The sequence below is a fragment of the Canis aureus genome, chromosome 1 (genome assembly GCF_053574225.1).
Source record: "Canis aureus isolate CA01 chromosome 1, VMU_Caureus_v.1.0, whole genome shotgun sequence".
Classification (NCBI taxonomy): Eukaryota; Metazoa; Chordata; class Mammalia; order Carnivora; family Canidae; genus Canis; species Canis aureus.
Window position 1 is genome coordinate 38,163,823 of NC_135611.1, and position 25,508 is coordinate 38,189,330.

The 25,508-nt window shown below is 38.2% G+C and overlaps 1 long non-coding RNA gene across 4 annotated transcripts in view; it reads right to left on the reverse strand.

Annotated features, from left to right (window-relative positions):
- LOC144313002 (uncharacterized) overlaps positions 1–25,508 on the reverse strand; it is a 55,765-nt gene that overhangs the window by 14,944 nt on the left and 15,313 nt on the right. The gene's annotated exons all lie outside the window — the stretch shown is intronic.

Below are 25,508 nucleotides of genomic sequence, written 5' to 3' on the forward strand. Positions count from 1 at the left end.
TTTTTACTGTTTGCCTATATTTTCAGTAGGCCTCTCAGCATGTCACTTCATCTGTCCTTCTCTCCTCTATTTGCAGAGCTTTACTCCAAATGAATCTAGGTTTTTCCTCTTTTCCTAAGGCACCATCAAAATAAATTTCACTGAAGAATTGATAGTAGCATTACACAGAAAAATATTTAAAAACAAGTATTAGATACCACTTTTCAGAAAAACAGCATGATCTCTCTAGTCATTCTCCCTGGACCTGATTTCCTGCTATGCTGTCAGTTGCCTTCCTTCTCTTGAGACCACTCTCTGATCATTCAAATCTTTTCTCTCTAACAGCCAGAAAATAAGCCCCCAAATACTTGTTACTCTATTATACAGAGAAATAGAATCTCTTTTGTCTGATTATTCCTACTCATTTCGACCAGTCCTAGCCAACAAGCATCTATGAACACATCAACCTTTCACACCCACATTCATATGCCCACATGCACGCTGCCACACACACATTTGCCAATCTAGCATGGCAATCTATTCACAAGCAAATCAGTCAGGGCTTCTACTTTCCAGGATCTCACATGTCTTTGGAGAGATGTGTAAAAAAATAATTACATGTGTAGGATGACAGAATAGGGAGATAAAGAAAGGTTCACTGGAACTAAATCTTAAAGGAGGGTGAAAGTTTATTATCAATAAGTAAGTGAGATTCTAGTAAGGCACTCAGAGAGAGACAATGATGTGAGAATGTCACCTTGTTGTCACGTGCTAAAAATAACTAGTCATCTGAAGTTACTAGGGAAGAGATAGTGTCTGTGAGTGTGTGTGTGTGTGTGTGTGTGTGTGTGACATTTGCAATGAGATAGCCAAGTAAACATATCCAATGAGGCATCCCAAAATAAGGGCTGAAGCTTGGAAGACAGATGCAGACTGGAGATCATCTTCTGAAAAAAAGAAAAGCTTTTAAAATACAAATTAATCATCTCAGAAGTACTGTAGCAGTGTACCACTTAACTGCCTAATCTATATAATTTCTTAGGTGATGGGAAAACAAATAGACTGGCTTTAAAAGCACAAATTTGTCAGTAGTTGGGTTCATCTGGTTGGGTTGATTTTGCAAATAGGTGAAAATCATTTCTGCTATTATAAATATTCTTGAGGCAATGAGCCTTGAAAGTATAAAACCAAAGTCTTTGAGGAATATCTAGGGGACTACTTCATCCACCTCTTTCCTAACAAGAGAACTTGAATATTACCTTATATAAAATATGGCTTTATTTAAATGAATCAACTGATTCATTATAATATAAATATGTATAATAAAATTACAAGCATTTATAAAACTTTCTAATAGCATGTGCATTATTTAATTCTCCAAAGTATTAGATTCTTAAGTGTCAGATATAATTTTTTAACAATACAATAGCATTTCCTTTTATTAATTTTAGAATTTCATCCAAATGTATTGTGGTGGGGGCGCAAATCAAAGTGCTGTTTTTTTTTTCTTTCCAGCTGTGCCTTTAATCATTAAAGCTAAATAATGCAACTTGAGCTTTTCAGGGATGAACAGTGTAGGGATAGGACACCTGGGTGGCTCAGCAGTTGAGTGTCTGCCTGGCTTGCAATGTGATCCTGGGATCCTGGATTGGGTCACATCAGGCTTCTTGTGTGAGGAGCTTACTTCTTCGTCTGGTTGTGCCTGTGCCTCTCTCTCTCTCTCTCTCTCTTTGTCTCTCATGAATAAATAAATAAATCTTAAAAAAAAAGAATAGTGTAGGGACAGTCTAAAATCAAACGGTCATTACTATAAATACAGAGAACAAACTGATGGTTGTCAGATGGAAGGGGAGTGGGCAAGCGGGCGAAATGGGTGGAATGGGATATATAGGTTCCTATTATGAAATGAGTAAATTATGGTAATAAAGGCACAGGATAAGAAATATGCTCAATGATATTATAATACTGTTGTATTGTGACAGGACAGATGGTAGCTACATTCATGATGAATGTAGCATAACATATAGAGAAGTTGAATCATTATATTGTACACCTGAAACTAATGTAATATTGTAAATTACACTCAAATAAAAAATTCTTTAAGTAAAAATGAAAAAGAAATTAAATCAAGTGGTCACTATTTACCCTATTACATTTGAATTCTTACTATAACAATAGTCTTTAAAACCAGAATGCATCAAGAAAAAAGTAAAAGGATTCTGTAGCTTTTAATAGTTTCCCTTACACAATAAGATGAAATAGTTTCATTCCTGACATATGATACAAAAAATAAAGTGTAATGGAATTTACACTCAATTTGTGTTAGGAAAGAGGGGCATTTCGAAGGGGTGATATAGGGTTTGGATGCTCATATAGGGTTTGGATATAGGGATTGGTTTCTTCCTAACTAACCTCCACCAGCAGGGCTGGTGTGGGAGCAAATGGATTTAGTGTGAATTTTAGAAAAGAGAAGAAACTAAAGAAAAAGCCAAAACAAAGGAAGGGACCGATATCTTACATATGTCGGATATTCCAGGAGCACTGAGTGGCTATCTGGGGATGGCTATGGCAGAGCAGAATTGATAACATGTTGTGTTTAGAGCTCCTTTAAAAATGAGCTACACAATCTTCAGTCAGAAAACTTTAGCTACAGGAGGAGCACTGTAAGAGAGCAGGATGGAAGATTGAAATACTCTGGCTTAACCGGAGGTTCAGGAGACCAGCAGAGACAGCAGCACGAGGATCAGCCCCCCTTCTAACACCATAGAGTATAACCTTTTTTTCCTGGTCCCTCTGGTGGGAGGAAAGGTGCGAGGGAACATAGTGGGGATGGTGAGGACAGGGAATCTGAATTTTTTATTAATTTATTTTTCATTTAAAAATCTTATAAAAAATTAACTATTTTTAGAACGGTTTTAGATATACACAAAAAAGGGAGATCATACATAAAATTCTCATGTACCTCACACCCAGTTTCCCTTATTAATAACATCTTTCACAAGTATGATACATTTGTTATAATTGATGAAGCAATATTGATAAAAAATTAACTAAAATCCATACTTTATTCAGATTGCCTTAGTTTTTCCCTAATATCTTTTTTCTGTCCCAGAACAGTATGTTCTATTTAGTCATCTTGTCTCTACTTAACTTTTGGAATACACAGAATAGTTTGTTTTAATGTCCTCATCTGCTCATTCTACCATATGTTTCAGTTCTTGGTAGGTTCATAATAATTTATTTAATCCTTAAAGAACCTTATCCAGCTTACTATTATTATTATTCCCATTTCACAGATAAGGAAACTGAGGCATAGAGAAATCAAGTAACTTGCCCAAAGTCACACAACAATAAACAAGGGAATCAGGACATAAACTCAGGTAGTCTGGCTCCATGGGAGTGAATGTAAACCAAAAATCTGTTGGTCCAAATTGTCTCAAATTTCTTAATGAGACTCTGACATTTTAGGATCTCATAGTTCCTAGCATTCCTGGGCTCTCATACAGAAATGGAGAAAAATAAGCATCTGGGCCATTTGTATCTGACATAAAGAACAATCTGGGCTCTTGACATTCTTCTGTGTACTTACCACTTCCAGTCTTATGTGTCAAGTGAGGGGAATGGACTCTAGTGTGTCAAAAAAAAGTCACACTGAGGTTGTAAGGGTAAAGTCACACTTACCACCTTTTATAAGTCAATGAGAAGATAAAATCCGATTCTATTGTTTTCAGCATTTCAAACAAGATCAGCTCAGGCTACAGTAACTCAGGGATTTGTATTGGATTTTGTCTCTAAAGAATTGTAAACAAATTTATTTCTTAAAGCTCACTTTGTCTATAAAATGAGGTACCATAGAACCCTTCTTATATGGTTATTGTAAGGACTAGAGGAAATACATATAAAATATCTAACATGTTAGCTTCTTTTTCTCCATTACCATTACACAGAGTAGTCAAAAGACAGAAACGACTCCTTCTAATCATCCCAAATGGTAGTGATTTCTCTAAGAAGTGTGTGATAATCAAATCATATCATAGCAAGTACAATGCTGTAATCTCCAGGAACTGCAGGTCTACAAGTGACTCATTTGTTTATATGCCAAGGACTTTCTTTAGTATCCAGAATCAAAAGAAAGCAACAGCAGACATACCCTACTTAAAAACATTACCCTTTTATTCTGTTTATTGTAAGTCCTTTAGATGGTCATACTAGTTGCCATGACATGAATAGTCTGTAGATTGAAAGTGAACATCCATTTCATTTTAAGTCTATCCTTGAAAATTTCTTTAGGTTATAGGAACTCCTTTTCCATGATGCAAACAAACCTAGGCATGGTTAAATCTTCTGATTCATGACATACTAGCACAGCTTGGTTAATATATCACTGTCTCTCCTCGGAAAGTGGTTTTGACCAATGCAGGAAGTAAGGAATGGAGAGAACTTAGGGCATTTGAAGACAGGAAGAACCATGCACTAGCACCCATCAGGTTCCAAAGTCTCTAGTGATCGCTGACTTAATATTCCAAATGACCTCCCCATGTCTTCATTACAGGTATTGAAGGATTCACTGGCTTTGGAAACTTCTAAAACATCTTATCTATGAATTCTGAACATTGCTGACATTGATACATCTGCTTCATATAGCAAACATGGATTCTGTTATAACTTTTCTTATATTCATCATTTGAAGTAAAACTGCTTCTGTGTTAATATCATCCAGATATTAAAGACTTAGAAAATTAAAAAAAAAATTAGAAAACAAGCAGTTTTACTTGCTTCTGTGTTAATATCTGGATGATAGATATGAGATTTTCTTCAAAGACTGGTAACAAAAGAATAGATCTTTCCAACTGCCTTCATTTTGGGATGGCAGCCCTACCCAATCCTCCTCAGATATTAATTTGAACATATATATACAAATGAGTTGACTGAGCACTATAGGAAGTGGGGTCCTATAGCTACATTTGGTAATCTGGTACATTTCTTTCCCTCTGGGATGTCGGAAGAAGACATTTCAGAAGATGACTTAGTAGTAAACAGAACTACTCTTCAAGAATTTGAAAGAAGAAAAACCTTGCCTTTTACTACCAAAGAATGTTGATGTCATATAAAGAATAAGTTAGTGATTGTATCTTTGCATGACACAGGTTGCCTAATTCTGATAATAGGGTAAGGAGAGGAGAGGAAGAAGAATGTGGGGCTCAGGGGAAAGTCTGTACAATGAAGCCAGGTACTTACTTCCATTCAGAATCAAAACTGTCAAGATTACTTTCCTGTTTTTTTGTCCCTTCATGAAGCAGCAGCGGAAAACCCCTCTGATTGAAATAATCAAGCTCTGAATGTATTAATACACATAGATTTCAAATAGCAATCAGATTTATTGAAATTATAATTATGCTCCAGAGGAGACTGCATTTGAAGATATCTAGAAGATAACATTTGAAGATCTACTGGTTTAAATGACAAGTGATATGTGGAAGGGAAAAGGACAAGTCTAATGCTGGGATTTTGCACCTACTTTATCAGAAGTAATCTCTTCATAAGACAAGGTAATGAAAATTGTAGCATAGGAATTGGGTAGCATAAAACATTATCATTTTAAAACCTTTTCACAGTTATGCATAGAACAAGATATGCATAGAGGAAGAAAAAAGAAAAAAAAGCCCTGGGCAGAGCAGATGGCTTGATGCACACTACCAGTGATTTGTGTATACACAGTTTAAAATGACAGTCTTTATTGTTCCCCGAACATGACTTCTGATGACAGAAGTAAAGTCAACAGGCTTAAAAATATGCAGACATGTTAATATAATTTTATAAATGGAGATTGCACTTCATCTATTAAAAAAATTCAAGGTCATTCCTTACCATATGTTATAAAGATATTGGCTTTCCTGATAGTTGAAAAATACAATCTGGAAAGAGCTATGAGACAGCAGCCACCAACTTCTAAAACAGAGTCAGAAAAGAAGGAAATACTAAGGGAAATTTGTCTTTGAAAAATACATGTTCTAATGGCTACCGTTAGCCCCAGCAAACTCATTTCAATTTGGAGTGTCAAAACCAAAAATATAAAATACAATTAAAAAAATTAGAAAACAAAACCAAACATAGCTACAGCACAAGATAGCTTACAGAATAAGCATCTGTTCTACTGGGAGAAAAGCTAATCTAAGTCTGCCTATATGTTGGACATACTTTCTTTTGGAGGGGGAGGAACGAGTCTAAGTGAGGGCTAAAAAGGTGTGATTATTTAAAATTCGAGAGAGGGAATATAAAATGTATTCAATAAAGATAATAGAAAACCCAAACTACATTTTTCTTCCATATTGTATTCAGTTAAAAGAAAGAACCAGAAAATTCTGGAATAAAAGGGAAAAGAATAAAAGAAAGCTAGGGAAGGAAAGAAAAGCAAGGGAGAGAAAAGCCAAGAGATTTTCACTCATGGATGAATAGTGGACCGCTGCTACTGGACCCCAAAGAGGTTGAAGTCATGTCATGTATGGTGCTGGAAAATCAAAAGGCATTATGTCCTTTGTCTGGTTATCAAATGAGGTGGTTGGAAAATATATGGCAGAAAGTTTTCACACCTTTCCTATTCTTACCCTGTATATGTCCACGGAGAACAAGAGTACCTACTTGTGTCTTAAATGTAAAAATCCCTAGGTTCTGCTACAGCCTGAAAATTGGAATGGACTTAAGCTTGAGGCACCAGAACCAAGGTAAAATAGTATATACACAATCTGAAGGTCTCACTCCTTCAGATAACGCTACAGAGATGGAGTTATGGATGGATTCTGGGATCTACATGTCCCTTGAAATTGCCTGCAGATATTTGATTTGCATTCTTCACAGGCATTTTTTTCTGGAAGGAGAGTGCACACTTGCATCAGGTTTTCACAAGGGCTCAATTAAAACCAAATGTTAAGAAGCACTGAAATTTATATGTGAACCAGTGAGCAGTTAAGATAACAGCTACGTACAGACCATAATGCTAAATTTGTTGACTACCTGCCTGTTTCAGGCACTGTGTGATGATCCTGTATTTTAGAAATGAAAAAACTGAGAAACTGAGGCCTGGGGTAGATAAAACAAAAAAACAAAAACAACCAACACATCAACTGTCACACAAGTGATTGACTCTTTAGGCTTTCAATTTCATCTCCATTGTAATTGTTGATGCCCCACAGGGCTTTGCCCTAAAACCTATCTCATTTTGTCAACTTCTTTGGGCATCTATCCCTCTGACTTCAATTGCTATTTGCATGTTGCTAGTTACCAAATCTGTTTCTTGAGCATATAGCTTCCTCCTAAGCTCCAGGATAGTAAATACAATTGTATATGAGATTCTATTGTTAATAGGACCTCAAAGTATATGTGCTTTGATTCAAAACAAGATGATTTTCCTCTAATATTCCCTTTCAAAGCATTTGGCATGATCATTATCAATTCTCTGGTGGCACAGAAGAATTAAAAATAGAATAAAAAAATAGACCTATATTGATTCCTTATTGTCTCTTAGTACACACAGACACTTATCCTGTTCACTCTGCTTCCTAAATATTTTTTTTTGCTTCCTAAATATTTATAGAACTTATCACTTCTGTGTTTTCCCACTGTTTATATCTCTTTTTCCCATATTATTGAGATATAACTAGTGTATAGCATTATATGAGTTTAAGATGCACAACATATGATTTGATAATGTATATAGTATGAAATGATTATCACAATAACCTTAGGTAACGTATCTGTCACCTTACACAGTTATATATTTTTTTCTCATGGTGAGAACTTTTAAGATCTACTCTCTTAGTAATTTTCAAATATATAATACAGTAGTACTAACTACAGTCATCATGCTATACCTTACATTCTCAAAATTTATTTATCTTATAACCAGAAGTTTGTACCTTTATGAACTCCTTCACTCAATTCCTCTCCCCAACCCCACAATCCATGCTTAGGGCAACTAACAATATTTTTTATATCTATGAATTCAGTTTTTAATTAATTATTTTGAGAGAGAGAGCATGAGCAGGGGCAGGGGCAGAGGGTGAGGGAGAAGCAGACTCTCCGCTGAGCAGGGAGCCCAACCTGGGGCTTGATCCCAGGACCCCAAGGTCATGACCTGAGCCGAAAGCAGATGCTTCACTGACTGAGCCACCCAGGCATCCCTGAATTCAGTTTTTTAGATTCCATATATAAAGTAGGATCACATAATATTTGTCTTTCTTTGGCTGTCAGTTCACTCAGCGTAATGTCCTCCAGAGGTATCTATGTTGTTGAAAATGGCAGGAATATATCACATTTTCTTTATCCATTTGTCTATCAGTGGACACTTAAGTTGTTTCTATATCTTGGCTATTGTAAATAATGCGGCAATGAACATAGGAGTGTGGTTATGTCTTTAAGATAGTGATTCTATTTCCTTCAGATATATACCCAGAAGTGGAATTGCTAGATCATGCAGTAGTACTATTTCAATTTTGTGTTTGTTGTAAGGTTGACTCCACTCCTCTATCCCAATCTAATATCCAGGGGTTAAACCCCATTGATGCTTCTGTGGTCCCTTTGAAGCAAGACCACAGTGGACCTTCCATGGAGTGTCTCTCTATGCTGGAGGAGCTAGATGTCTACCTTGTACTCTCTTTTTCCCACTGGAGAAACCACAGGTCCGAGGGGGCCCTCTCAGTGCAGTTCTGTGCCAGCCAGGGAATGTGGCTATCTGGTCAGAGTGTGGCCACTTCTCTTACCCTTCTAATGTGATCCTACCAGGTCCCTGTGGTCCAGGGAGAGGTGTTTCAGTCTCACCTCAAGTTCTGGGATTTTCATAATAGCACCTTCTCTATGATAGCTGTTAGTTGGTCTTGTGAGAGGGCACTGAAACTGGGCATGTTTTATGTCACCAACCTGATCACCTACTTACATCTCTTATACAAATTTGATCACATGATCTCCTCCATATCTATCCTTGGCCTGTTGAGCTTTCTGGAGATTTCCATTTCTCTTCAGATAGCCTCCAGATTTCCTGCTTCCAAGGCCCTTCTTAATCTAGTTCTTGTTTCAGACTCATCTTTTGTAACTCCAAACTCAAGTCTCAGTGAATCATTTGCATCTTCCTGAATGTCCCTGCTCAATCTCATATATTTGCTATTTCCTCTATCAGTAACACTTACCTGCTCCTTCCTCTGACCAACTCTATTTGGATTTAGTCATATGTTTGGTGAAGATATTCTGATCCTTCTGGAATGAGTTGGATCTTCCTTCTGTGTGCTTGCATAACACCCTGTGCTTCCTTCACCACAACACTTATATACAATGGTCTTATTCTCCCAGTGGGCCATATCTGTCTTGGTCACTCTTGTACTCCCAATGTTGAGCAGAGTGTCTGGCAAATGTTAGGTATCTCATTAATCCTGTTGAATGATTAAACTTAACTCAATTCTATGTATGACTGGAACCTCTTTACATGATCTTGACTGATGATAACTTGGTTAGGGTTGCCAGATAAAATACATTTTGTCCAGTTAACTTTGAATTTCAGATAAACAATGAAAAAAGTGTAATATAAATATGTCCCAGATATTGCATGGGACATACTTATTCAAACTTAACTAGGTGACTAGTATTTTTATTTATTAAATATGACTACCCTATTAACTTTGGCATTTGCGTGGTTTTCAGAGACTTTGCAGATTTTTTTTTTTTCACACTAAGAATGCATCTCCCACAGGCTTCCAAGGTGGTCATGTTCACCAGTAACTTTCATCATGCACTACCTGAACTGCTGAAGCTCTTCCTCTGACTCATCTCTAGCTTTATTGCTGACTTAGCTTCTGGATTTCTCCTTACATAGCTCCCAGTGCCCACTTGCTTTCCCACTACTGACCTTGGCCTAATATCTATATCCTGACATTTTTTCACTCACTCATGTCTAACATTATGGCCACTAAGTCCATTGCCCTGGACTCTGCCTCTACTATACCCCATCCTAGGAGTATCACAGCTAAACTTACTCATGAGAGCTCCAAGACTCTCTGTAATATTTGTGGATAGTTCTAATTGTTAGTAAATTTTTGTGCTAGATTGAAATTGTCTTCCCTGAAGCTTTGACCTATTTGACTTCCAACGGACAGGTTGCTTTTTCAAAGTAGAGAAATATCTTATTTGCCTTGGTATCTCTAACATCTTCGACAGTGACTGGCACATGGAAGGTTCTTATAAATGTCTGTTGAATAAAAATGAATATTATTGTCTTTGGAGCTATGCTGTGTAAAGTGAATCTCTTATCCACAGTCAATTTTTCAAATATGGGAACTGTGTTATAGAGAGAGGTCTGCATCGATCTTATCTGTCATAGGCTAGGCATTCCTAGTTCCTTAAATCATTTGTCATTTGAGAAGCAGTGTACCTGGCATAGAAGAAGCACTTGATAAATGTTTGTCTATTAAGAATTTATCCATATTTAGTTTAAAATGGCAAATATTGATATGAAAATTTAATGCTAAATATAACTTCAAAAGAAACAGACATTACTAGAGCATCATATAGATAAAAAATATTAATGGACAAAATGATAATTTTATCCCGTAAAAATATATACCATGCTAATCATTCAATGAAAACTAGACTTAACTGAATATATATATTGCCTAGATCTTTTGAAAATGCATGTGTATGTACACATACCCAAATATGCCCACAACTTGAGATATTTTATATTACTCTAATTTTTGTGCTATGTTTTGAAAAAACTTTAACAATTCTCCAGTCTTACTACTTGCCCACATAAAGTAGTTAGGTATAATTGGCTTTAACACTTAACATGTTCCAAGAGAGTATCCAGTATTCTTTTTTTTTTTTTTTTATGAAACACACTTATTTCCATTTTCTTTTGAAATAATTAGCAAGAGGAATGATTATACCATCTATTGTTTTCCAAAGAGATCCATAAAGGAATAAATAAGGAGGAGGAGAAACCAGTGATTCAATGTAATAATTACAAGAAAAATCATGCTGGAAAATGGTAAGGTGCATATCTACATGCTTGATATACCTTAATTAGATTATTAAAGAGGGAGGTAATTATCAACATATCTTCAAAATTGAATCTATCCTTCAGTTCACTTGCTAATCTGAATAGCTCTATTTGATCATTTATAGTAAGTAGAAAAACTAAGATTTTTTATTATTAAATTATTTTTTAATGAGATACATCTGAAGTGGAATGAAAAATGTAACACTTCCCTACCTTTTATTTAGAATCCATGCTAGTTGCTAAGATGGCATACTGATATATTCTTTATTTAAATCTGACTTTAGATTGTATAATAGTCTGTCATTATAAGTGGGGTACAAGGAAGAAGAATCTTGCTCTAAAGTTTTCACATGGCCACACTACCAAACCATGGCTAGTTTGGTTGCTACAGAAAGTTCAGGCATAATTAAATGGATGGCAAAAAAGGGGATTCCTTCCAGCAAGATTCCCTAAAGGAAGCGTGCCTTAATCACATAAATAGGGGGAAAATGCTGAAGAAATGTGGCTGCATCTTGCCTGTAATCAAAGGGTTCATCATTAAAGTTTCTGAATAGAAAGCCCTGTTTTAGAGTGTGGGTGGGTGGGTGTATTTACAGAGAGGGAAAGGGGAGAAGGAAAATGGGATTTTACCCACTGTCATGCTGGCAACAAACCATACAATAGCTCTGCGAGTAATACTGAGATTCTGTACTGTATGAAATGGTTTCTGTCTTAGTCCGCTCAGATTCCTATAACAAAGTGCCATAGACTGTGTGGCTTGCAAACAAGAAATTTATTTCTCACATTTCCACAGACTGGGAAGCCCAAAATTAAGGTGTTGGTGGATTTGGTATCTGGTGAGAGCCCACCTCCTGGGTCACAGACAAGTGTCTTCTCTCATGTGGCCTCACCTGATGGAAACAGGTGAGAGAGCTCTCTGGGGCCTATTTTATAAGGGCATTAATCACTTCCCAAAGGCCCTGCCTCTTCACTCATCACATTGGGGTTTAGGTTTCAACACATGAGTTGTTGAGGGGGACATAAACACTCTATTCATAACAGTTTTTTCTCCAGCAAATGCAACAGCCAACGTCTGTCAGATTATGGGGAGTCTCTCTCTATGTTCTGGCTGCAATCACCAGGTTATCCCCCCTAAAGGACTAGCAGTGGTCTCCTTGCCCCTCCCTCTCCGTCACCTGCATATTGCCTCCGCTCCACTTACTATCCTTTTTCTTAAATAGAAGATTTGAGGGGAATCCCTGGAGTAGATTATAATAGGTCACCAGAGAATGTGCTTCTATTTTAAAAGAAAAAGCAAGAAAAAGAAGTTTTTGCTAGCTCTGTGCTACTCCCTCAGATACACGGCTGCTTAGAAGGCAAATCTATTGCTCCTGCCGTCTGTCAGAGGACCTGGAACACAGTTGTGGGAGAAAACCCCTGTACTGAAGGTTTTTCTCTTTTGAGGGTACAGCGTGTGAGGAGTGGTCAACCTCCCATATGAAAAAGGGGATGAGGAGGTCTGTGCCAGAACACTCTTAGGACATATTTGAGGTCTGGTAAAACAGAAGATCTAGAAGCTCTCTACACCGCCCATAGGTCTCAAATGATGGTGAGATTGAATTGCTTTCCTTCTCATCTGTCTCTCTGCTGCAGTGTCAGTGTCAGGAACCTGATATCCTTAGAGTTTTCTTTATTTGAATTGTAGCATTTGTTCAAACTGTATCCCCAAACCCCTGACTGAGCTACTAAAAATAGTATGACTCCCGAGGCAAATAATGAGTAATATTCTGCACAGAGCCATAGGAGAGGGAGGAGAATGCTTTCAGCTAAGATTCAAAGAAGAATCAGTGAGGGAGAGAGGGGAAAAAAGACTACAAGAGCCGACATCAGAATCACTCGGTTCCTTCCAGTTTTTCTTGTTTTGTCCCACAGACAAAACGGCCCAGTTTCTGAAACTTATTCATAAATACTGAAGACATGCTCTGAGAGTTGTCCTTGGATAGTTTAAGAAAGAGCAATGTGAGATGATTCTTAAAATTAAAAAGAAAATGATATCCAGGGGACTTGTACATGACCCTATTGATTAAACCACAATTTATTCGCCCAAGTAGGAAAGACATATTAACTGCAAAAGGCTTAGTTCTAATTTGAACAATTTGATGATGTCAGTGCTATAAAAAATGTTCCCGCCTTCTGAGAAGCAGGAATAATCTGACACACACTAGCCTAGGTTCTTCTTAGCACAGAGCCATGAAACAAAGCCCAGGGCTTTTCATCACACTGGGACAGTTGAAAAACTCTAGTATCTCTCTTATGTTCCTTGTGGGTAATTATAAATTAATTTCTAAATAAAGAGCACTAACCATCATGCATACCTCAAATCAGGTAAAATTAGATGGGGTTATTTTGGCAATTTGCATGAGATGTTAATCTTCAAGCTGAAAGTGAATTGGTGTCAATTCCTAAATCCTTCCACAGCAATTAATTCAGATGATACTATATCAAAATGATTTTTTGAAGTTAATGTCATCCAGATGATCTTGCAAGTTAAAGTAATCTTCATTAAAAATTAATTTAATTTTTACGGTTCAGAAAAAGTACAGAAATAAAGCAGGGGTTTTTTTTCCACCCAAGTGAACAATATTGACTTCAAGGGCAGTTGTCTTCAGACTTCAAAACAGAAAAATAAATGTCTCCCATCCCCACTCCATAAATCCATAGTGATCTGATGCCTTATAGCTTTCCAACCAAAACTCTACTGTGATTATTGTGGCAGCTGTCCCAGAACATCCAACAAGGATTTATTATTCATTTTTATATTGTATTTAAAGTTAAATTTGATATAACTTAGGAACTCGGCTTTCAACTTCAAATGGCACTCATGAATTACCCGTCCAACATGGTTATTATTATTATTATTATTATTACTATTTACAGAGAGGGAGAGACCCACATTTCCCCAAACACTGAAGATTGATTTTTAAATCAATGATCAACTGGTCAGTAAGTGATAAATGGGATGCTCTTCTCTCAAAGCATCAAGTGAGAGTTTCAAAGAACATCAGGGAGCAATAAATCACTGACAGGATTTGATGGCCTTGTCTAAATGTAGTCACCCCTACAATCTCATTTCAACATTAGAATTAGGGGTTCAAACAGGTTGAGAAATCACCATTAAAAGTTAGGTTTTGGGGAAATGACTCTTTTCTCTACAGTCAAAGATGACCTTCTCATGAATTCTAGTAACAAGAGAAGAGCTAACTCTGACTTAATCTAGAGTACCTGTCTAAAGCAATGATATTAAATCTGTTTAATAGTGAATTCAGTGAGACTTGTTCCATTTGAAAATAACCTAACTCTCCCTAAAATTATGGCCCATGAGACAAGAGTTGTCTTTTTTTCACCTACTCTCTAGACTGCTTAAGATTTAGACTGGCTCCAAACAATTATATCTGCTGTGGGACATAAGGGTGAAATTAAAAGGCCAAAATTTTATCAAAATGTATCCAAATATTCTGGCAAGAAAATGTGGATCTCTGGAGGAGAATTCTCAGTGTCCCTGAGACATGCCATTGGTTTCTAGGGGAACTGATCTGCAGGGGAAGGAATGGGTTATTTTTTGCTTAAGCTGAAATACAAATCACAACAGAGTTAGACCATATGATCCATTGTGCCTAAATGGATCGAAAGAAAAAAGGAAAGGAGAGAAAGAAAGAAAGAAAGAAACCAGATGCAGCAAATGTAAATTCTAGTATTAATTTTAGCAGCTATTTATTTTTTTAAATATTTTATTCATTTATTCATGAGACACACACACACACACACACACACACACAGAGGCAGAGGGAGAAGCAGGCTCCATGCAGGGAGCCTGATGTGGGACTGGACCCCAGGACTCCAGGATCACGCCCTGGGCCAAAGGCAGGCGGCAAACTGCTGAGCCGCCCAGGGATCCCTCAGCAACTCTTTAAAAGAGGCTAAGCCAGTTTTATGCTACAAACATGTTTAAGCACCTGAGCTATACACTGTGGTAAGCTGAGAAGTAGAGAGAGTGAAGGGCATGAAAAGAATAATAATTTAATTCTATCCATATTTAACAAGTGCCATATCAGGGAGGTGCTGTGGGAAACACCCTACACAGGACCTCAGCCCCCGACGGGCCATGCAGTGATTTCCCTTTCCCTTTCACAGGAACACAGGAGGTTAACAGGTACTGTCCACATGCCCGCCCTGGGAGCTAGATTGCCCATCTGCAGAGAGGGAAGCAAAAGGAATGTCTGCAAAGCTGTGTAAGACCTTTTGTTAAGAAATCATCCCTGCTGCTGCTTTATATTTTTATAACTATTAAAGAAAAGCTTGTTTCTTTGTAGCTCAAATAAGGCGATCAGAAATTATAATCGCATGCTACCAGGAACACCCAGCTTCCTTCCAGGGGACTGTAAATAGAAGGAGGAGAACACCCTTTCTTTGTTGGACCTCCTAGTGGGCTCCCCTGTGGCCTTTAGCTACAGAGTGAGGACAAAACAGTTCTGCATTTTCCAAAGCAGTTTCACCCACCCTGAGGCCCAGAAGCAGAAGCAGAAGCCTGGAAGCTTGAAGAATGTCACCTGCAGCAGGGGGCTGCAAACATTGCAAAGGTAGTATTTAGTATGGAGGTTAAAGGGGAATAAAGGGAGAGTATAAGCCTTCTATACTTTTTTTTTTTTTTTTTTTTTTTTAATGCTCTGCAATTTCTGTCTCATCAAGATTCAAAAGAATCCAAGGATAGGCTCACCCAGAGGCAGCACTTATAGTGATGCAGCATCTTCCAGGATCAGGAAGGGTTTATAAAAATCAGTCCTTGTCCTTAAGGCACTTTTCTTTCAGGGACAAAGTCAATAAACATCGAGCAATAAGGCTGGTAGATATATGAATTGAAAATCTAGTAATTAACAATAGCAATAACAATATAAAGCATAATTTGGTTAAATTGTTAAAACAAAGGAAAAAGAAAAAGAAACATCATGCTATTAGAAGAAAAAGAAGAGAGGGGCCTAGGTGGCTCAGTTGTTTAAGTGACTGCCTTTGGCTCAGGTCATGATCTCAGGGTTCTGGGGTTCATCCCTGCCTCAGGCTTCCTGTTCAGTGGAGAGCTTTCGTTTCTCTCACTATCTCTGTCTCTCTCTCTCTAATAAATAAATAAAATCTTTAAAAAATAGAAATTATTTATAAGACATTCAAAGGATAATCAGTGATAACTAAATATTGAAATTAAGGTTTTTTTGATCAATACTTAGATATTATCGCTGAGAGAACAAAAACTAGGAATGAAGTTCTGAAGGGGAAATAAAAAAAATGAACTAGTTATTTTCTAGCTAGGTCTTAGAGAATAACTGAGTAAGCTGGCTCCACAAGCTGGTGCTTTAGTTTGCTCATCTATAAGCCCAACATAGACGGAAAACAAGCCAGAAATAACCATTTCCTTCCTGTTTAATGGAGAATCCTAGGAGGGTGGCTGAATTGATCCCAACATGATGTTTCAAGCTCTTCAGCAGAGAAAGAGATGAATCATATTATTGTAAACAAGGTGCTTAAGGAGGCAAAATGTTACATTATACTAGTCTGTGCATCTGAGATAGGAAAAGAGATTATGCTGATGTATCCTGTTTCATATGAACAAGTTTGCATTATATAAGATTCTAGGATCTTTGGAAGTCTAAAATACACTTTATAGGCATAATACTTGAGACTATTTTCTTAATTTCAACAAAATTATGAGAAGATGTTTCATTCTAAGAAGACATTATGGGGGGGGGGGTGCCTGCATGGCTCAGTTGGTGAAGTGTCCAACTCTTGGTTTCTGCTCAGGTCATGATCTCAAGGTTGTGGGACTGAGTCCCACATGAGGCTCTGTGCTCAGTGCAGAGTCTGCTTCAGATTCTCTCTCCCTCTCCTCATTCACGATCTCTCTCTGTCAAATAAATAATAAAAAAATTTTTTTAAAGAAGACATGTAGATCAGGTGCTGGAGGTATAACAATAATGACGTTATTTCTGAACCTCAAGGAGATAACAGAAATATGGTAAAGCCACAAGCAAGATTCTATGGTAGGCATATGCTATAATGGATATAACTGCAGAGAAGATAAAGCAATGAAATCTTCAAAGGATTCAGAAAAAGAGTTTACCAAGAAGGCAATATTGGACCTGGATCATATAGACAGATTTTGCAGTACCCAGGTGATAGGCAAGGACAGACCAAGCATATAAAAGTACATGTAATAATGTTCAGACATTTAAGAAGAAGACACAGAATGGTAAAATGTTTTATCTAGCTGGAGCTTAGGTGGGGGTGAATTGGGTAGTAGTAGCTGAATAAAGAGCCAGTCGTCTTATTGCATGGATACCTTCTCTTTTATTTAATTTTTTTTTTTTTTTAGGGCTGCCAAGTGATTTTTTTCTGAGAATATCTGCATGTGGATTCCTTTAAATCATGATTTCTCAACTGCTCTACCCTGCTGCTAGATTGAAATGGTGTCCTACAAAGGTTACTATCTAAGGATCAAAGAGCATATAGTTATTTCCTCTATACATAGTTCACCTGACTTCATGGCTTATCCACATGCCTAATTCTGAAGTGATTAATTTGACATGCAGAGCCATAAACCCTTGAGTGCTAATGACTTGTACTACCTCCCAGGGGGTTTGTAACCACCTATTTACAACAGGCTCTCCATTTAATACTTTAGCAAATATGAAAAACTAGTCACAACAAAGAGACAGGATACATAATTTTTGGACTTAAAAGTTTACACTTAATTTGGATAGAATAGAATGTTAATGTGGTCACCAGGAAGCTCAGCTTCCCTGCTCCTGAGCCATAACTGGCACACACATCTAGTATGAGGGGGCTCACAAAAACAGACCCTTCATCAAAAGGACTTTACATCAACACACTTGTAAATTAGCAAATTATAGAATTCCAGGATAATTCAATACATATTTATTGAGTGCATATTCTTTTCTAGGTGCTGCTGCAGGAGATAGAGACACAGCAGTGAGCAAAACAAAGTCACAGCCTTCCAAGGCTTGCATTTAAATGGAAGAGACTGGCAATAGGTACATACAGACATGCATATCTAAAACAGGGAAGGGGAATAGAGAGTGATGGCAATATTAATGCTATTGTATACTGAAGATGAGGGAAGGCCTCCACAGTTGGGTGATACTTTAGAGAAGATCTCAAGTGTGGGAATATGCCAAGCCCCAAGAACTAAGGTTGTTTATTGGGAGGTGCCTAAGGTGGTGGGGGGTGTGGGGGGCAGGGAAAGCAAAGAGGCTGGGGAAGCTGCAGCAAAGTCAGAGAGGGCAGGGTGCTAGTGGGTATCAGAGCAATAGCAAGGCCAAGATCATAGAGAGCCTTGTGGGTTTTGTTATGGACTCTGGATTTTGTTCAGAGTGAGATTTGGCTCCCACAGGAGCCATCGTGGGAGTTATGTGCAGAGAAAAAGCCTGGTCTGAGGTACGTTTTAAATGATCACTCTGGCTGCTGTGGAGACAAGAGATGGTGGGGACACAGAGTAGAAGCCTGAGACTCCTGCCATAATTTGGTGACAGGTGAGTGGCATTGTCTTGAGTGGTAACAGTGTGATATGTAGGAGGTGAAAGGTGGCTTGATTTTCAATCTGTTTTAAAGTCACCACGGCTTTTGGTCTGCTCTATCTTCTCTGTATCTTCAGCATTAGATCAGTACCAGACACATAGCAGTCAATTTTAAATATTTTTATAATATGGAGTGAAAGTAATGGTTGGTGGATTGGATGGGGGGTAAGAGAACAAACAGATTCAAGGATGACTTCAAGATTTAGGGCATGAACAACAGGAAAGTGGGGACTACATTTGTTGAGATGGTGAAAACTTTGGGAGAGCAAGTTGTGGGGTGGGAATTGAGAGTATAGTTTAGGCTGTTAGAAGTAGGTGGTAGATATAGATGTCTGAATTGAAGTTCATAGTACAGGTCAGAGATGAACACGTGGGAATCAACAAAATACAATATAAATCATATATATATATATATATATATATATATATATATATATATAATGGGATGATTTCACTCATGGAATAATGTAGATAAAGGAGAAAACTGGGATCCTTGGGAACACCACCATCTCACAGTATTAAGGATGATGGGTCACAAAGGAAGTCCAAGAAAGGGCAGCAAAGAGGAAGGAGGAGAAGCAGAGTGGCCACCTAGGGGAAAGAGAAGAGGACGTGTCAATAATGGGATGGGAGTCCTCCCCTGTGTAAATGCAGCCAGGGGCCCAGTGAGCAATGCTCAGGGCTGACACTGAACTAATCCCGTGGAGATTACTGCTAATCCCCACAATGGAGAATGGGAAGAACTGAGTAAAGACAACTTCAGTAAATTTTTTTTCCTATAAACGGGGGGGAGGGGGGAAGAAGAAGCAAGGTTGTAGCTGGAGGAGAGTGTGGGGTCAAGGGAAGGTTTAGTGAGGAAAAACCTGGTAATGTTAGAATGAGCTAGATAAATTCAAGGTCAGCTGACAATATAATACTTCACTGGCAATACAAACATTGAAATAATAATCCTTTGAATCTCATAATTCTGCTTTACTTCCTTATGTTCTTACAAAACAAAATGGATTAAAATACATGTGAGGACTGGATCCCTCCTGTAATACTTCTGATTGTGAACAGCATTCTTGCCTCTGCAATACCTTCTCTCTCCTTCCTCCTTCTTCCTTTTCATGTAGGTCAGAACTGGATAATCCAGCTGAGTGCATTTGACTACAACATTGCTCATCAGTCTTTGGCTCATTGCCGTTTAGCACTGGTACATCTTTGGCTTGGCTGCCTCCTTTGCTGGGGAAATGACCCATTCTCTGGACCTCCACCTCCATGTCCTTTCACTCAAAGAGGCAGAGGAGGGCTTTTCTTTGTTGCTACTACTTGACAGAAAGGAACCTCATAATTATCAGCCAGAATCAAAAGGCAGTGGTGGCTAAATTGTTACATAGTTTTACAGAATCTAGTATGAAGGATGAATTATTTAAAGCCACCAAAATTGCTATGAAAAATTTAAAAAGTCATGCTATTATTATTTCTGAAACACTGTCAGCAGAGACACCTAAGCATATTAATTGGAATGGCTCTACAAAATAAACTTATCATGCAAAAAAAAGCAATAAACCTTAGGATATTTGGGAAATTAGAATCTAATGAGAAAGCATCTTCAATTTAATTTATTTCACTGAAGCTTACCTTGTGCAAGGCGCTATGAGGGCTTATGAAATACGAAATAGTTCCATCATTAAGGAAAAACCAAAATCAAGAATCAAGTTATAATTATTTATAGCAACTCACAATATATGTACACCCCAAATTACTCTCCAAACACATCAAGCATTTTCATATTTAATCTTTACGCACAGTTATTCCAATTTCCTAAGGCATCCTTCCTCCAATTATCTGCCTTTGAAATCCTCATCCTTCAAGATCAGCTTTCTGGGGACTCTGGATCTTTGCAATAAGAATTAACACCTTCTTCCCATTTGGCAATTGGCCCATTTTCCTGCTAATATATATATGTCTGCTCAGTCCATCAGACTGTGACCATTTTGAAGATAGGCATTAGATTTTATTATCTCTAAATAAGCGCCTTGCCCTTAGTGTCTAGCCTGGGGCCTTGACCACAATAAGAATGAAGAATGTAGTACATTTTTGTAGAAATAAATTATTTCATAGATTATCACCCTGAGAATGCTCAATCAAAAATGAAAAGCCAATGTAATTACTGGAGTTTTGATAACATTGGCTAGAATTTATTGGACATAGTCTATGCCAGAAACTATTATATATATATATGCTATATATAGTGAATATATAATATATAATATAACATATATAATACTGGATACTCCAATACTGGAGTCTTGATAACATTGGCTAGAATTTATTGGACATAGTCTATGCCAGAATATATGTAATATAATATATATAATACATAGTGAATATATAATATATAGTGTATATAATATATTATATATAATAGTGAATATATATATAATGTCTAATCCTCTAGTTTTGTCTGACTCAAAGTCTGTGCCTTTATCTACTATTCAAGCTACCCCAGCTGCACCCCATAGTCATCTGCACCCCCCTCATTTTGACAGACAGGAGGAGCTCATCAATTATTGAGTACCGCCCCCAACTCCACTCCCACCTCTGTGCCAGGCATGACACAATTGCACGTGTTTCCTTTCATTAGATGCTCAGGAAACTTCTACAGGAATGACCTAAAGAGGCTTAGAGAATGTAAGTAAATTTTCCAAGATAGCATGGCTAGAGGCAGCAGAGCTGAAATTTCTGCCCTGGGCTCTCCTCCTAACCAGGAGGCTGCAGTAAACCTTTTAGATGCTAATAGAGCTATGACAGAGACCCCATTGCTCACTGAACCCCCTTTGCCTTCCCAGGTTATTTTTGCTGCGCTGATGCCACCTCCTCTGCTCTCTTCCCACTTTCCTCTTCTGTTTTCCAATCCTGTGTCTGTAAGCTGTCGCCCCTTTATTGCTACCTCCCTTCCTGCAGCTCAGAGCTTCCCTTCTCTGGATGCAGAGGGAACCTGTCTCCCACAGACTTCTCAGGCACCCCTGGGCGAACCTCCAGGGGATTCAACTCAGAGGAGATTGTCCCTCCTGCACTACGTACTTTTACCCCTTCCCTCCCAAGTCACAATTATACTGGAGCTTTCTCTGCACCCCCAGATTCTCCACCTCGCTTTAAACTGCTCTTCCGGGGATCCCTGGGTGGCTCAGCAGTTTGGCGCCTGCCTTTGGCCCAGGGCCTGATCCTGGAGTCCGGGGATGGAGTCCCGCGTTGGGCTCCCGGCATGGAGCCTGCTTCTCCCTCTGCCTGTGTCTCTGCCTCTCTCTATGTCTATCATAAATTAAAAAAAAACAACAAAAAAAAAACTGCTCTTCCTGCCCATAGATCTCTCTAATTTTACTCTTGTAAGATTTGTCAAATCAAGTTGACAGAGGGATGCCTGGGTGGCTCAGCGATTGAGTGCCTTCCTTCAGCTCAGAGCATCCTGGTCTGAGGATCAAGTCCCTGCATCAGGCTCCCCATAGGGAGCCTGCTTCTCCCTCTGCCTGTGTCTCTGCCTCTCTCTGTGTGTCTCTCATGAATCAATAAATAAAGTCTTAAAAAAAAATCAAGTTCACAGAGGCTGCCCCTCCCACTATCTGTCTTTCTGCAGGGGGCTCATAGGGAGATTGGGTAGGAATTAGTCCTGGTGAAGAATTATTGCCTCCATCCACAGGAGGACTCCTAAACTGCCAATAGCGGAAAGAACTGAAAGCAGGTAGCAGGGACTAATTTAATGCCTCAGATCAGAAAAAGAAGTGGGATTTCAGACAAGGGTTAGGCAGGACCTGCCCCAAGGTTAAGTGAGCTTGATCTGGTGAGATAATAGCAGGGGAGGAAAAGGGGTGAGTCACTATTTGCTAGTTGTGAAGGTGGATGACCAAAAGAATGGCACAATATGTGTCAAGGCCAAGAGAGAGGTGAACTGAGTCATACTGAATGGAAAAGATCACTGAAGCGGGGAGATGCTCCTGTGTGAGAGAATAACCTTTGCACCCTCTCTGGTTGCCAAACAAGGAATTTAAAACATCAGTGACAATCCCCAGTATCACAGATAAGAGATTAAAGCACAAAGCCAGTCCAGTATATTTTATGTAGTGTGTTGTCATTAAATTGACCAAGCTGTTATATTGTACATTGACAATCACACTTATGCTAATGAATCTCCACATTTTTGAAATCTTTCTTAAACTGAAAAATGATTAAGATATTTAAATACCAAGACATAGTCAACACAAAAGGCAAAACAAGTTTGTTCCATGTGACCACAGTTCAACCCTTGGGTGAATGAACTGCCCAGTGAGCTTCCAGCAGGCCAGGCTTTCAGAAGTTACATTGTGTGTCATTTATATGAAAGATCCCTTCTTTGGGCACCTGGGGGGCTCAGTCGCTTAAGCATCTGCCTTCAGCTCAGTTTATGATCCCAGGGTCCTGGGATTGAGTCCCACATAGTCCCACATGGGACTCCCTGCTCAGAGGGAGTCTGCTTCTCCCTCTCTCTCTCTCTCTGCCCCTTCTTGTGCTGGCTCTCTTGCATGTTCTCTGTCTCTGTCTCTCAAATAAAAAAAAAATCTTATTTTAAAAAAAAAGTTTATTTTTTTGAGAGAGAGAGAGAGTTGGGGGAGGGGCAGAGGAAAGGGGGGAGAATCTTAAGTAGATTCCATACCCAGTGCAGAGCTTGACTTAGGGGCGCCATCTCATGACCCTGAGATCATGACCTGAGCTGGAATCAATAGTCCAACACTTAATGGACTGAGCCACCCAGGCACCCCAAAAAATCCTTTCTTTAAGCCTATTCTTACTTTTCTTCTGCTTCAGAAAGTCTCAGCTTTTTTTTTTTTTTTTTAATGCTTTTCTGTGGTGCTGAATGGGATTCATTTGAATCAACACTAGAGAACACCTGTGAAGTGAAGGATGTTTGTATCTCTGGCAACTATTCAGACAACATCTGCCTGCAGGTTTGGGGCTTAGTGGAATTTTTCACAATTCTTCCCTCTCACAGCTCAGACTGTGGTGGTTTCCTCTCTTCTTGATCAGCTCAGTAGCACTCTATATTTCAGTGCCTTTTCTCTGTGACCAGTCTGGAATGAAATTCAACATTCTCTTTGTTCCACTGCCTCCTCTCATTCCTCCCTGTCTCTGGCGGTGTCTCTACTGCTTCTCTGATGGTCCTGTGGATGAAGTGCCTCCCTCAGAAGCACTGGGAGCTTTTCTAGCAGCACTTAATTACCACCAATGTAATTTTACATTAATTTGCCTCTTTTATCCACTAGACTGTGAGTCTCCTGAGAGCAGGAACTAGACCTTTTATCTTTGTATCCTCTATAGCTATACCAGTGCCTGTCCTATAGGAGGTATTCAATAAACATTTATGATTATTTAGAAGTCTGGAGGGAAAGGCTATTTTATTTATTGATTGATTGATTGATTGATTGATTGGGAAAGGCTTTAGAAAGAGTTGTCCCCTGTCATTTTATTCACCTTGGGATATGGACAAAGTATTTCACCTTTTTCAACTTGTTTCCTTGTGTTAAATATAATAAGACCATTTTCTTCTAATTATTTTACTAATCGAGCTGAAGCCATGTAAAGTGTTTTATAGCTTGTAAAGCATATACACGTGCATATGTTACTGTGTTAACTCTAAGGTTTGGTGTTGAAAATTATATGGAGGATATTTCAAACCAGTGGTTCTCAATTGAGAGTGATTTTACCCTCTTGGGGACATTTGGTAATATCTGGAGGCATATTGCTTGTCATATCTGGGTGGGGAGGGGTGTTGGCTACTGGCATCTAGTGGATCGGTTCCAGGGCTGCTGTTAAACATACACAGTGCATTGAAAAGCCCCTACAGCAAAGAATCGTTGTCAGTAACACCAAGGTTCAAGCTTAAAAACATATGATGCGTAAAACACTTCCTTTGATATCTTCGCCACTAGACAAGTGTCTGAGTTTTAGCTTTTCATAAATCAATAGGGACCATCATGTTAATGTACTTAAATGACTGGAATAATGCCTTATCTTTCACAATATAAATGTGTTTGCCTACCTTTTCTCTGGTCTTTTAGAAACAGTAATCTAAATATGGGAGAAACTTCTGGTGTTCTCTACTTCCAGGCACACAGTAGATTTATATTTTTCTAATTCCTTTTTTTTTTATTTTTTTATTTTTCTAATTCCTATATATATATATATATATATGAATATATATGAATATATTTATTGGATAAAAATATATATTAAAAATATATAAAATAATATATATTATATATTCATATATATGAATATATAAGTCTGTCTATATATACATATATATATACAAAGTAGATTTATATTCTTCTAATTCATATATATATGAATATATATATATAGACAGGCTTTCATGGCTAGTACTCACCAATGCCTTGTCAACAGAAGTAAAATGTGTCACTTCAGGGCCAAACCATTTAATAGCTGGAACAAGACTGTTCAGTCCTCTCATGTGATTATAGAAGCAGCAGTTGATATGGTGACACCATAATGTGGAAGCAGCCTGGATCCCAAGTATCATGAGGTGGACAGCTGCCTGGAGCCTCACTCAGATCCACATCAGATACCACATGAGCAAAAAATAAATGTGCTCTAGGATAAGACACTGAGGTTTGAGGGTTTCTTGTTAATGAAGCTTAACTTAGACTTACCTGACCACCACACTGACGAAAGAGAAAGCAATATTGGTTGCATTGACATTTTATATTCAACTTGAACAATTCCTGGCATGGAATAGGCCTCAATAAATATGTTAAGGTAGAATTGGTGGGGAGAGAAAAAGGAAATTATTGACCTAGTTTCTTGCTTTTCAGACTATGTCTATCCAATTATGA